The 15,712-nt window shown below is 32.9% G+C and overlaps 1 long non-coding RNA gene across 1 annotated transcript; it reads right to left on the bottom strand.

The window, feature by feature from the left end:
• Window positions 1-8,546: 8,546 nt before the first annotated feature.
• LOC132715434 (uncharacterized) lies at window positions 8,547-15,462 on the bottom strand. Its single transcript, XR_009623686.1, has 3 exons — window positions 15,352-15,462; window positions 12,700-12,755; window positions 8,547-8,607 (listed from the first exon to the last, which is right to left on the bottom strand). It is a non-coding gene; the product is annotated as an uncharacterized LOC132715434 (long non-coding RNA).
• Window positions 15,463-15,712: the final 250 nt, after the last annotated feature.

Here is a 15,712-nt window from a genome sequence, read left to right as displayed (position 1 = left end):
ACCCCCGGGCGGGGCCAATTTTGACCCCAGGGCTCTTATTTGAACGAACATGGTAGACATCCATTAGAACATGTTTCATGCTAAATATCTTAGCTCTAGCTCTTTGGGTTCTTTCAAAAAAAAATTTTTTTAGTTTTACTATATGCATATAGGGAAAATCAATGACCCCCTGGGGCGGGGCCAATTTTGACCCCAGGGCTTTTATTTGAACAAACTTGGTAGACACCCATTAGAAGATGTTTTATGCTAAATATCTTAGCTCTAGCTCTTTGGGTTCTTTAAAAGAAGATTTTTTAAGTTTTTACTATATACATATAAGGAAAATCAATGACCCCCAGGGCGGGCCGATTTTAATTCTAGGAACAAAATTTGAACAAACTTTGGTTTTGGATCTATAGATGATACCATAGACCAAATATCAAAGCTCTAGGCCATTTACTTTCAGACCATAAGATTTTTTCAAGTTTTCACTATATGTATATAATGAAAATCAATGACCCCGAGGGCGGGGCCAATTTTGACCCGAGGGCCATTATTTGAACAATTTTGGTAAAGGTCTACTACACAATGTTTCATGCCAAATATCTTACCTGTAGCCTTTGCCAATTCAGAGAAGAAGATTTTTTATGTTTTACTATATACATATTTAGAAACCTATGACCCCCGGGGTGGGGCCAATTTTGACACTAGGGACAAAATTTGTACAACTTTGGTATTGGACCTTCAGATGATACCATAGACCAAATATCAAAGCTCTAGGCCATTTACTTTCAGACCAGAAGATTTTTCAAGTTTTCACTATATGTATGTAATAAAAATCAATGAACCCCCGGGGCGGGACCAATTTTGACCCTAGGGCCATTATTTCAACAATCTTGATAGAGGTCTACTACACAATGTTTCATGCCAAATATCTAATCTGTAGCCTTTGCCAAATCAGAGAAGAAGATTTTTTAGATTTTACTATATACATATAAGGAAAAAACCTATGACCCCCGGGCGGAGCCAATTTTGACACTAGGGACAAAATTTGAACAACTTTGGTAGAGGACCCATAGATGATACCATATACCAAAAATCAAAGCTCTAGGCCATTTACTTTCAGACCAGAAGATTTTTCAAGTTTTCACTATATGTATGTAATGAAAATCAATGACCCCCCAGGGCGGGGCCAATTTTGACCCTAGGGCCATTATTTGAACAATCTTGATAGAGGTCTACTACACAATGTTTCATGCCAAATATCTAATCTGTAGCCTTTGCCAAATCAGAGAAGAAGATTTTTTTAGATTTACCTATAGACATATAAGGAAAAACCTATGACCCCCCGGGGCGGGGCCAATTTGACACTAGGGACAAACTTTGAACAACTTTGGTAGAGGACCCATAGATGATACCATATACAAAAAATCAAAGCTCTGGCCCATGTACTTTCAGACAAGAAGATTTTTTTAATTTTGTGTTTTTTGAAATCCTTTTCTGGCCCTGTGACCTACATATGCAACAGACCGGAACCATTTGAACAACTTTGAAAGGGGACCACCCAAGGATCATTTCTGCAAAGTTTGGTTGATGTGCAGTCATTGGTTTCAGAGGAGATGTTGTTTATGTGAAAAGTTGACGACGCACGACGCACGACGCAGGACGCACGACGACGGACACAGGGCGATCACAATAGCTCACCCTGAGCATTGCTCAGGTGAGCTAAAAAATTAAACCCATTTACATTATGTAGTCTGGACTGGACCAGACAAGTGGTATGACAGTGTCAAGTAATCCTTAGCATTTGTTTTACTTAGTTGATAGTCTCACAAGTTTACAGACATTCACTCTCATTATGTCTTCAAAGCCAGACTGATTTAACAGTTCTTAGATTTCCTTGTAAAAATTCCATCTTCACACTTAAGACTTATTATATTGCATATAAATTCATTGTATATGATACACTTAAATGTTTACACCTATTCCATGACTAGATTTTGTCAAATAATAACTTCACTGTGAATCTCTAATAAAACGCTTTATCTGGGCTAAATTTACAACAAGGAAAGAAATACACCAACATTTTTAATTCATACAGGCATTTTGGAAATACATTTTTGTATTCTTCTTCAAAATTCAAACAAAAATTTTGTAAACAGCAGACTGCAGTGACATATGTTTATACTCACTAAGAGGAAAATTTCATAATAAACACAATTATCAAAAATAAATCTTTATCTCTTGAAATTTTTTTAATTTTAATGAAAACAGAAAACAAGCATCAGTTCAGAAAATAAGCATCAGTTGTACTACTGCCATTAATTTCCACAACTTATATAGATAAAACATCCAAAGAAAAAAATTTTTTTTTTTCAAAAACATGATCGTCAAGCACAGCAGGAATTGTCATTTAGTCATTACACAATTTCTGCAAATTCTGTCCTATAGGCTCTAGTGCCTTTTTAGGTTAATGGTCTATTTCGTGCAACAATCAATCAAAAACGGAAGAAAATCGAATTAGATAACAATATGAAATACATGCTCATGTGATCAAACAGTTCTAAATTGGTATCTATTAGATTGACAATGAGATGAATAGCTGAAGAACTTTTGCTCCCTTCACTAATGAACGAAATGACAATCAATACTGAACTGTCAATCTGAAGGTAAGGATTGTATATGAGCCGCGCCATGACAAAACCAACATAATGGGTTTGCGACCAGCATGGATCCAGACTAGCCTGTGCATCCGCGCAGTCTGATCAGGATCCATGCTGTTCCCTATCAGTTTCTCTACTTGTTATAGGGTTTGTAAGCGAACATCATGGATCCTGATCAGACTGCGCGGATGCGCAGGCTGGTTTTGATCCATACTGGTCGCAAACCCATTATGTTGGTTTTGTCATGACGCGGCTCATATGTATATATGATATCACTGCTACAACAGATTTGTTTTTGTATTGCTAGAATAGATTTATTTTATACCAGCTTGGTATCAGCTGCATAATCTCTAATCAAGCATAGAAATACCGCAAACATTCAATTTATACTGTCACTAGAACAGACGGGAATTGCTCACGCTGAAAATTATGTGGCTATGACAAATTAGAAAATATTCAAGGTATGTGCAGTAAACATGAAAAATGCATTTATCACAAACTCAAGAACAAGAAAAAAATCAACAGCAATCAGACAAACATACTGTCTTAGCATAAACAGTGTACATTAAAATTTTACTGAAATGAGACTGTTTTGTATTTAAGTTCTGTTCATAATGTCAATGATTCATTCTTCTTCAAGAAAAAAAATCCAATCTAAATAATTTGATTTCTTGATTGAAAATAAACACAATTGAGTTGTTCTTTAGCTAAAATGACTTTTTAATAGTCTGTAAAAAAGGGCTTTAATTTGTTCTTTTTAAAATCCCAAAATTAAATGATTTTCACCTTCATTTTTAAAGGGAAACAAAAAATTTTCACTATAGGCATGGGATGCCTCTGCACTAGTGCAGTCCACTGTTTTCTAAGTCTACAGACAGACAGAATGCCAGCAGGAGAAAACAGATGGAAGAAAGATAAATCTCAAGAAATGGGGACATGAAATAGTTAAAGCTGTTAAGTGCTATTTCTTAATCATATCAAGGAATCTCAATTCAATGCCTAAGGCATTGAGTTAATAAAGCTAAAAAAAAGCATAAACAGTCAATGTAATATGGCTGAATGACCTTTCACAATGTAACTTTAATTATCATTCTGCCTATTTCTCAATGTCTCCTGACATGCAGTGTATTCATACACCACTAAAGTTGGTATAAATATTTGATTGTTTGGAGGATGTGAAGTCTAAAGGGCTGACAACAGCTGTGTCTATGCAAACATTCAGTTCTCTATACTTGTATATAAAATATATATATAACAAAACTTTACTGCATAATATATTGTAGTAAGATCTGATACTATATTAATAAATATGGTAACTAATTGCAATCAATCAAGTCTTCAATACTGAATTTTTGCCATAGCTATAAGGTTGTACAAGTAGGTAATTTCAAGGTAATACTAATAGTCACCTTATATCAAGCTTTGATACACAGATGAATTCATTTTTCAAATAAAATATACCACACCTCACTGGTTATTACTCTTAATTCTGAGCTTAACTGCTACATAAGAACTGTTCAATTAACAAACTGTTCAATTACCAAACAAAAGTAACTTTATACTCTACTCTACAAATTAAAGAAGTAACATATGAAGTTACATTCTAAGCTTTATTCCCCAAAGAACAGTTCAATTTTCAAATAAGAGTAAGCCAAAAGAACAGATACAAATAATAATCTAATGATTATAATATCAAAGTTCAATATTCCCATATATGGGTAGAAAGGAATTAATTCCGAACACTTTACATTCACTACTTAGTTAAAGTGTTTTGATGAAAAGCATTGATGTAACCTGTGTAACCCTAGTCTTCAATTTTCCACTACAAGACACCTAAGCTCATCCATCTCCCATTGATTAAACGTCATGTAAAATTCTGATAACAAACATAACTAGTTTTATTAATGTTATTTGCCTTAATCATAACTGCAAGACAGAAATATTGGGCAGTAATTTCCAGTTGTGAGGAATCTTCGTTCAGACAGTGGGAAACTTTCCCAGCTTTCAAGATAAAAAAAAAAATAACATGTTATGCTGGTTTTCTTAAGCATACTGTCTACTAATGACAATAAAAATATACACAAAAAAAATACAATTTCTGATTAGTCTTTCTTTTATGTACTTTTTTGCTTTAGGTTACACTCTGAAAGAAGACAAGATTGTAGTGAATGTTATAAATACCTTCCCTTTTTTTCATTAATGAAGCTGACATTTTGTGCCACTTGAATAACGTGCAATTTCTGCTAAATTACGTATTCTAAATCAGAGTAGTTAAACATAGCCTTTTCTCTGCTCATTGTTCGACATAGGGGGTGAGACAAAAGTCAATGAATGTAAAAAATAGTATTTTAAAGAAAAAGAAAATTTATGTAAAAATTTAAATTGACTTTTTTTAATAGATGGATCAAAAAAAAAACAAACAAAAAATGTACAAAAACCTACACCTTTTCATAATGGAAAAATTGGGCTGGGGTTTTTAATTTAGAACTTTTTTTTTGTTTGGTATAAACTGGGTTAAAAAACAGGCACTAACAATTTTATACCATAAGGGCAGAGCATTGTTTTGCCCGGGCCTGTGAAATGACCCGCTCATTTTTTACTTGGTTTCCCAAAAGCTTTGTTAAATTTTTCAGTTTTTACATTTAAAGGGGGACATTTTTTCATTTTTGTTCACTTCCCCTTTTGGGTTTTTTTTCTTTAAAGTATGAAAACCCTTTAAAAGGAAAATTGGGGTTCTTTTTAAAACTCCATTTTTTCATAAAATAAAAAAGCTGTTTCCCAGAAACCCTTTTAAAGGGGTTTTAAAAGTAAAAACTAAAGTAATAGGAAATAATTCAGTAAAAAATCATATTAAAAATGTGTTGTCATTAGAATTTAAACATGAATGACAGCACATGTACACTTCAATATCCTAAAATAACTTGCCAGTTTAAGCAACTTGTATATATCAACTGCTAAGCTTCTGTTGACAAAAATAAATTTAAGGCAAAAAAAGAAAAATAATCTGTTTGCCTTGCCAATAAAACCCTTTAATTTCATTAGATTATTTCCAGAAATAGAGATAATGCACCAGTGCTGATTAGATACTAAAGAATCTGTAATAAGGCATTGTTAAAACATCAATCTTGTTTGGAAGTGTTTCAAAAGAAATTAACAGTTAATTTCCCATGAAGTTGAAACTTGAAACAGTGTTCATCACTGGGAATTTACTTGACAGAATAATATTACCACAGAACTTGAGCAGCCAAAGGCTACCTGTTTAAAACATAATTTGTATAGGATATCGACCGAGTACAAGGTCTTTCTTAAACAGAAAGATCGATGTACGAGGCCGATATCCAACTTACACACCGTTAAAACTATTTTGGCTTATACAATAGCTGATCCGAAGCATTTGATGAAATGCACAAATATTATTTTTAACACAACGCATAAACAGGTAAGCTTTTATCAACCTTCTGCTTAAATACAATATATATTTTGCATTTAAATTTGCTTTCCCCATTAAAATAAAAACTCAAAAAAGCTAAATGTGTAATTTGTCAATAATAAAGTGAATAGGTCTGTAATGGAAGGTATGTAAAGAAAGAATAATTATGTTGATAGTATTTCGTATCAGACAATGCAGATTCTCGGACATTTGCCCCTGGACGTTTGCCCCCCTTTTTGCCGTTGTGACTTATCACTTGTCATCTCGTGTATATTTTTTTTTGTATGCCAGTGGAAACATTTAAGTTTTATTTATTTAAATGTTATTTTGACTTTCACAAATTTGCGCGAATGTTTTGTTTATTTAAGCACAATGAAATTTCGACAACAGGCGATGAATTATGGTAGCAAACAATTCAACAATAACAATTTTTTTAAAACGGGGGTGGGGGGTGGGAACTGTCCGCCCCTTCCAAAAAACATGAGGGGGCAAATGATGCCACTGCAAAAAGGGGGCAAACTTCCGAGGGAACAACTGTCCAGACACCCAGCAGACCACGAAAGACTTACATATGTATATTATTGGCAAGTGTGAGATACATGAACCGAAACTATATTTTATATAGCAGATTATAAAGTGTTCTAGAATAAAATATGATCGTTCATCATAAAATATTTTAAACTAAATCACTTATAACTTTATTTACATTTAAAATCGTAATGAGTATGTTGTGATTTCTGCTATATAGTTTCATAGATATGAGCACTACTGATATGAACTTGAAGCATCCATTTTGTTATATTATAAACTTAATGACAGAATTACTATTACTTTAAAAATGACGCGATTAAATAAATGTTAAATGTGTCCTAACTTTGATATGCTATCCATAATTTTTATTCAAAGATTTAAAACAGCACACCTTTAGATTCATGTTAATTATTATGAAAATTTTGGAAATGTATTTAAAAGGAAAATATTGTGAGATGAACAAAAAAAGTAATTTACATATTGCAATCGGCACTTACAATCCAAGGAAATTGCCAAAAAGTCGTCAACATATGCTAAAATAGCCCTTAAGTACTGCGTTAGTAACGCAGTAGAAATATCGTAATAAAATACTGCAAAATCAGTCTTAAACCTCACATCACATGAAAAATATACCTTGGATATTGAATGTATTTACTTTTTTAAAGTTTTGGTACATTTTTCTAAATATTGATTTTCTTAAAATATTTGGCTCATCTGGAGGCGGGCAGCTTTAATATAGGGATGCTGGAATAATTGCTTAGTTAAAAGGGTTTTAGTTTTTGATTGCATTTCATGTTTTTTTTGTCTGCCCATAGGCAGGTCTATTTTTTCACGTATATTTCATGACCGGGTCTGTCTGACTAGAAAGACCTGTGCACGTGCAAAAGATAGACCTCATAACGGACTTTCTTTTGTTTAAACAGGTCTATCCGAAAAATATAGACCTGTCACAAACAATAGAAGAGGTGTGTAAATATATAAATTGACTTTATAGAGATGACATTAATTTGAAGAGATTAAGAGGGATTCTATATAACATTATGTATTTAAGTTGGACAGAACTAGACTGAAAACAATGCCTTGAATAAATAACTATTCATTAATATAAATTACCGAAACCAGCCAAAAGTAGAAATCTTATAGTTATTCAATAGAAATATTTATACTTCTTCTAACCCACAACCCTAAGAAGGTTGCACCCTAAGAAGGTTGCACACATGCAGTTAAAAAAAGCACAACTTAGTCTGTCCCCCTTTAGGAAAACAGCAAATACAGTAAAAAGATAAAACAATATCTCCCATAACTCATAGATGTATATCATTAGCTATAAATTAACAAGAATAATTTTGCAGTGTTACAAAGTCTTCATCAGCTTTATCTTAAGTTGGCTGTGTGTAGGTATCACATCATTTACAAGTAATAAGAACAAGGAAAATTGGCCTACCAACAGTGTCTGTCATGTGACATTCTACAAACTTGTACCAGGCTGTGTAATATAGCTAAATTATTCTGGCAAAATAATAAACTCCTTCTCTACATTTTGAAAATTAACCATCATTTCCAAGAATTATCGATCTAGTGGCATTATAAATCTCTCAAGAAAAGCTGTCCTAAAACATGCAGGTAGGTTATTCTTTTAGTATCTGCAGGACAATATTTTAACTTCTTTATCATAAACTGCAGACAAGTTTGATCCATAAGTTTTATCTCTTACTTTATTTAATATCAAATATATTTATATTACATAAAACCTCAAGCCTATAAAATTTAAAACAAAAATGTCATTGAAATCAGGTTCACATTCCTGCATGCAATGATAACCTTTTGATCTCCATTTCCTGCTAGCAGCGAGGAATTCTCCTTTTTACGCAACTAAATATGGTTGGAATTTTATTTTATAATTGATATGCAACATGGCACACTCATTTATAGACAATAGCTTACCTGTTGTATGACTTGATGTAGCCTGGTTTTAACTGACTCATTGATTTCCTTGCAAACATACTGCAAAACAATGACAACTGCTTAAAACATGCTTAATTAGCAGGAAATTAACCAATTTTCTCCAATTCTGGTTTCAATGTTACTCTATATTTGTATATTGGACCTGTCCAAAACTGAAATTTGGAAATTTAGCACCTAAGTCACTGGAATAGCTTTATACTAGGGCTGTCATTGATAGAATATGTTCAGTTTTATTAATTTATGCTAAACAAAATGGGTCAAAGACAGAAAAGGCCGGGTTGCATTTGTACACCAAATATCATGAGGCTGTGATGTTACGAAAAAAAATTTCCATTGACCCATTAATGTCGAAAATTTAATTCAGTAGGTAAACAGGAAGTGGATAAGCTACACACCTAAAATCAAATCCCACAGTATGGGACCATGTGTCAATGCTGTATGCCAAATATCAAGAGGCTGTGATAAGTAGTATCTGAGAAAAATGTTACGAAAATTTCCTTTCATTGACCATTAATGTGAACAGGAAGTGGATGAGCTGCAGACTTGAAATCGAATCCCACAGTATGGGACCATGTGTCAATGCTGCATGCTAAATATTAAGAGGCTGTGATAAGTAGTTGCTGAGAAAACTGTTACGAAAAATTTCCTACCATTGACCATTAATGTCGAAAAATCTAACTAATTTAACTATGTGGATAAACAGGAAGTGGATGAGCGACAGACCTGAAATCAAATTCCCACAGTATAAGACAATGTGTCAATGCTGTATGCCAAATATCAAGAGACTGTGATAAGTATTTGCAGAGAAAAACTGTTACGAAAATTTCCTACCATTGACCATTAATGTCGAAAAATCTAACTAATTTAACTAAGTGGATAAACAGGAAGTGGATGAGCGACAGACCTGAAATCAAATCCCACAGTATGGGACCATGTGTCAATGTTGTATGCCAAATATCAAGAGGTTGTGGTAAGTAGTTGCTGAGAAAACTGTTACGAAAAATTTCCTACCATTGACCATTAATGTCGAAAAATCTAACTAATTTAACTAAGTGGATAAACAGGAAGTGGATGAGCGACAGACCTGAAATCAATCCCACAGTATTGGACCATGTATCAATGCTGTATGCCAAATATCAAGAGACTGTGATAAGTAGTTGCTGAGAAAACTGTTTACGAAAATTTTCTACCATTGACCATTAATGTCAAAAAATCTAACTAATTTAACTAAGTGGGATAAACAGGGAAGTGGATGAGCGACAGACCTGAAATGGAATCCCACGGTATGGGACCATGTGTCAATGCTGTATGCCAAATATCAAGAGGCTGTGATAAGTAGTTGCTGAGAAAACTGTTACGAAAATTTCCTACCATTGACCATTAATGTCAAAAAATCTAACTAATTTAACTAAGTGGAATAAACAGGAAGTGGATGAGCGACAGACCTGAAATCGAATCCCACGGTATGGGACCATGTGTCAATGCTGTATGCCAAATATCAAGAGGCTGTGATAAGTTAGTTGCTGAGAAAACTTTTACGAAAATTTCCTACCATTGACATTAATGCTCAAAAAATCTAACTAATTTAACTAAGTGGATAAACAGGAAGTGGATGAGCGACAGACCTGAAATCGAATCCCCACGGTATGGGACCATGTGTCAATACTGTATGCCAAATATCAAGAGGCTGTGATAAGTAGTTGCTGAGAAAACTGTTACGAAAATTTCCTACCATTGACCATTAATGTCAAAAAAATCTAACTAATTTAACTAAGTGGATAAACAGGAAGTGGATGAGCGACAGACCTGAAATCGAATCCCACGGTATGGGCCTATGTGTTAATGCTGTATTACCAAATATCAAGAGGCTGTGATAAGTAGTTGTTGAGAAAACTGTTACGAAAAATTTTTTCCCCGCCCGCCCGCCGCCCCACCGCCCGCCCGACATTCACCATACTATAACCCGGGTTTGCACCTGTGCAACCCGGCCAATAATTACATACATGTGAAATTGGCTTCTTAAGCAGTAATTTTCTTTTTCATTTTCTCTTCTTTTTTTTTATCAAACATTAAAAATTTAACATTCACTTTCCTTTTTAAACATTTATTTTTCTAAATAATCAATTGACAGTTATGTATTCCTGGATTCTGCTCAGTACTGGCAGTACTTATCTTTATCTTTTGTTCATAGACCTGACTCTAAACCTACTGAACTTTAAGAACAATTTCAATATATAGAATTACGAGTACTGTTTCTTTTTAATATGATCCTTAGATTAACAAAACTAAAATAATATGCATTTTAGTATTTTCCCTCAAGAAGGTTCACCAAAAAGTTTAATGCGTGCCATGACAATAGTTCCATTTTTTGTTTTTTACAAAAAAGTGGTGCTAACAGTTGTATTTTGCACTCAAGTTAACAGAGAAAAAGCTACAATGCTTTTTGATGAATTGACCATAAAAATATTATAACAGCAAAATATTCAAAATATTTTACCTTTTCATGAATAAAATCAAAAAATTAATCATACACCAGTAAAATCTGATGATTTGTCTACTGTTAAGAAAAATCTTTACTCTTTGGATAAACATGATCTGGGAGAAAAAAATACATAAAAATTATTCCAAATTATGCGTGATATCATACTGCCAGTCAGCAGATGAACTACATTCAATGCAGACTCTACACAGAGGCCTTTACGTGCTTAGAAAATTACTCCCAGAGCAAGTCTGCCAGTAAGCCCGAGACAATGCAATAATATTGTTGGAATTAATTTCATTCCTTGATCAATGTTGTCTGAAAACATTCCTTATAATAGTGACGTGGAGGTCCAATGGCAAGCACTTGTAAGAGGCTTCTCTGCATGGAAATAGCTCAATTACTGCCATTTTGACAAAGGTCAATAGCTATTTAGATGAGAAATTATATTAACCAAATATCAGGCACGTTTCTGGATACGGCTAATTTTGAAAACACCACAGCTTATTCAATATATTGGTCGCTTGCAAAATATTTATATCACTTCCAAATGATTTTTTAGAGGGAAATAGGGGAAAAAATACTAACAGCCAAAATATGCCTTTGGGGGTTTCTGTTATTCAGAAAGATTCTGCATGAAAACAACTCATATCCATTTGAAAAGATTGTACAACATTTGTATGCTAATGTTTTCTGTGAAACATGAATTGGTTTCAACTGTCTAGAGGGTTAAATTCAAGCATATTTTCTTACAGAACTGCTGCCTGCTTTAATTAAAGGTAATATTAAACCCCATATTATTAATAATATTTCTTGAAACTTTTTTCATGTATCATTTGCTATAAAGAAGACATACACACTCCCATTAAATTAGAGATTGTTGTATCCGCAATTGTTTAAGAGAAATAGAATAAGGTTGGTTTTTATGTCTGCTTGAACAAGGTAGATAGAAGTTGAATATTATGTGTGATTTACCATAATTAAAATTTTGTTCTTAATTAAACCACAGTTTCTACATTGAATACTTGAATATGACAGTTTAAGTTTTTATTAAGTTTCATTCAAAATTAATTAAAATTACTTATTGAACTTGGAGGTGAAGAAATATCTAGTTCTTATAAATCAGATGCCTCAACTTATCTGAACTTGAGTTATAGTAAAATATGGTGTTTGTTTGTTTTAGTATTTGAGCCATTTTGGGGGGGGGGGGGGTCATATCCTTGCAGTTGGTCTCTGCAAATGCTTTGTGATGCCTTGATATTAAACTTTGATAGACTGGAAGAGGGTAATTTATGCAGGAACATGCAGAAACAATCAAAAAGACTCATCTAATATAACTTGATTTACAGAATTACAGATGTTTAATGTTTTAACATATCAATCCATGCGGTCATTAAAAGTGCCATTATAATTTTGAGAGACAAGAAGATTTGCAGTGGATTATTAATATCTGACCAACTTTTCAACATCAGCCTTTGCCTTGTCCATCCAGACTCTTCTGTTGTGAGAAGATATGAACACAGAATTTACAAAACTGTCAACTAAATGCAATCTATAAATAAATAGGTTCATAAAACATTTCCAGAAATGAATTTTACATGACATTTATAAATAATAATGACATTACAAAGAGGAAAATCTTTATGTCTTACCACTAAAACTGCTAGTACATTATCACTGCCCACTTTGCATACTGGTAAAAAGCCAACTGAAAGAAGCAATTAATACATTTATACCAAAATGTAAATACTGGAAGAACTTATTATAGTATGAAAAATTCAAATAACAATCTTTAATGATATATAAAAGACAGTGTAAAAATATATATTTGCTTAGAAATGTTTCAACTGAACTATATTCCCTTGTGCTCCATGGATGGCAGTTTTAACTTTCCCTTGTTTAGAAATAAATGCTTTTTGTATTTGTTGTGCATTCTGATGATTCTGTATAACCCTTTGACATGCTTAATTTCTTGAATAGACTTTCATTTCCTGCTTCCATTTTTTGTCCATTATCAATTTAACCCATTGCTTCATGAGCATTTTGTGAAAAATGGCTGTTTTCATTGAAAAGTCTCCCGTTACAAGTTCAAATTGCTATAATACTATAAAAACTGCTTCAACACTAATCAAACTTGGCACAAATGTTGACTGGACCATTGTCCTTGCAACAACATGCTCAGGCTTAAATTTTCTGTTACCATGGCAACGAGGGGACATCTCAAAATTGCCAAAAATCACTATTTTGCGTTGATTTTTTCCATCAAAATTGATTTCAAAGTGCTGCAACTTCTCAATGGATTGAGATAGAGTCAAATGCTTTTCAGCGTTGGTTACACGTTACCTTATGATCAATCTGGGGTCATTTACAGCCTCTCACAAGTCCAAAATTTTCTTGGCGATGAGGGGGACTCCGCCCCCCTTCAAACCCCCCAAACAGAAGGGGGCACATCCCCCTTCTGGCAACCCCCTGATGTATCTTTTGGTTGGGGGGCCGCGCCGAAAAAAGGGTCACTTTTTTTAACAACATTTCTCAAACAAAAACAAGTGTTTGGGGCCTAAATAAGGCATTTTTTCATCATTTGAGACAACAAAAAGGGGGGGGGGGGTGAAAAAGGCGTTAAAAGGCGTGTATATGAAGTAATGGGTTAAGGGATATCAAGATGAAAATCTAAAGTTTCTAAGTCACAGTCTAGGCCCTGATCAGACTGCATGTTTCTTGCTCATGGAAGCAAAAGCTTGAATCCACACAATTAGAAGTCCATAGATTTCTAGTCTTGACGCATTTACCACTTGACTATGCAGCCACTGTTGATATTATATATCAGGGATCATTCTGGTCAGAATTTTTAGTGAGAGATTTTCTCTCATTTGAGAAATTTTAATGAGAGAAATTAGATTTTCTTGAGAGTTTTAATTTTCATGATGGGCGTCGTTAAAAATATGGAAATTTCTAACTTTTTAAAATCACTGTACATACAAACATTGTTTATCTAATGAGGATATAGATGTAGCTGTTTATTACAGTGATTTTTGTTTTCACTTTTTTGATTCATCCTGTGCCTTTTCTTTTGTGAATTTTTAAACATAATAAAATTCTAATTGTGAATAATAAATATAACACTTTCATTCTGAAATATAAAAGAATTATACATGGATACTTGCTACAACTATTATTTGCAGCCAATGTTCCTAATGAACAACACTGTACTCTACAGAAGTGATTGTTGAGATTTAAAATATTTTTTATAACCTTACATTTTGTTTTCTTTATGATTCTCTTCACACACCTCCCTCCATTAAAAAATATTCATGAACACATAATGACAAATATCTCCATATCCACAAATATAAACAATACCTAAAGTAATTTTTATTCATAAACATCATTTAAGTGTTATAAAACACCTTTAAATAACACTCAGCTTCCTTTTAGTATTTTTTTTAATCACGACATCGCGAAAATATGTGACAAATGAATATTTGTCTGTTTTCCGCTGAAACATTCACAATTCTAGCTGTTGCTGATTGCAATTATATAAAATTAAATATTTTCGTTCAATAAAAGAATATTTATTATCAGCTATTTCATCAGAAATCGTAAAACAAAATTTTTAAATTTGTTCTTTACGGCAAAATTTACCGTGGTTGATGTGACATTTAGAAGATAAATTTTACCTATTTGTTTTTTGACATGTCCATTTTTATGTTAGTCTGTGTCTAACAATTTTTATTAATATCAATTAATAGTGTTTTGTGTAAATTCTCGACTTACAGATAGATAAAGGTTAGCCATCATACCGTATTTCTGTATGGTGAATTTGCGGTCTCCGATCGGCAATTATTTTAGGCTAAATAATTCAAAGTGTTGGACTACTTATTGGAGTTTTTTTTACACCGATTTCATTAATAAACAATTTGAAATTAAATTCTTGATAGGAATCGTAAATTTTTCATCATATCTTTGTGTGATTTTTGCATTCTTTAGATTGTGATTAGACATTTTCCGGCTCAATTTGCCGTGCGAGATTTTCTCTCATTTCACAAATTTCTCTGAGATTTTGGTGATTTTTTTTGCGAGAAATCGCGGAAATCGCCCCCTAGAATGATCCCTGTGTATACTTTTGATAGTCTATTAAATTTGTTGGACATCATACTGAAATCTCTTAAATTTTAAATAGACTCTTTCAAACTCATAGCTCAACATACATCAGCTTACCAATTCAATATCAATTATAATTAATATTATACAGAGCAGCTAACATGGTTACAAATGAAGAGAAACCTTGCAGTTCATTTCCTTACCTTTGGAATTGATGATACTGGAAGACAGAAGAGGAAGATGTTGAAAAACACATTGAGGAAGATTGCTGATATCTGTATAATCTGGTTGACTACTTGTAAATATATTGCTGAAAATATATGAAATACTTAGTGACAGGTGCATCAACTTTATGTCATGGATCTCTTAATATGCTATTTTACTCACCATTAGTAAAGCAAATACTCACTTTTTTAAAAAAATACTTGAGTTGACACTAACACTGTCTGCTAATACTTAAGTATCTAAGGGCCAGAATATTCCTGTTTTAAAAATATGGTTGAATTTTTAAATACATATATATATATATATATATATATACATTTTTTGTTAAGACATACCCTT

This window comes from Ruditapes philippinarum, unplaced genomic scaffold (genome assembly GCF_026571515.1).
Source record: "Ruditapes philippinarum isolate M1 unplaced genomic scaffold, ASM2657151v2 ctg14030_1_1_1_1, whole genome shotgun sequence".
NCBI classification, from domain to species: domain Eukaryota; kingdom Metazoa; phylum Mollusca; class Bivalvia; order Venerida; family Veneridae; genus Ruditapes; species Ruditapes philippinarum.
This window is presented reverse-complemented; position numbering and strand designations above follow the sequence as displayed.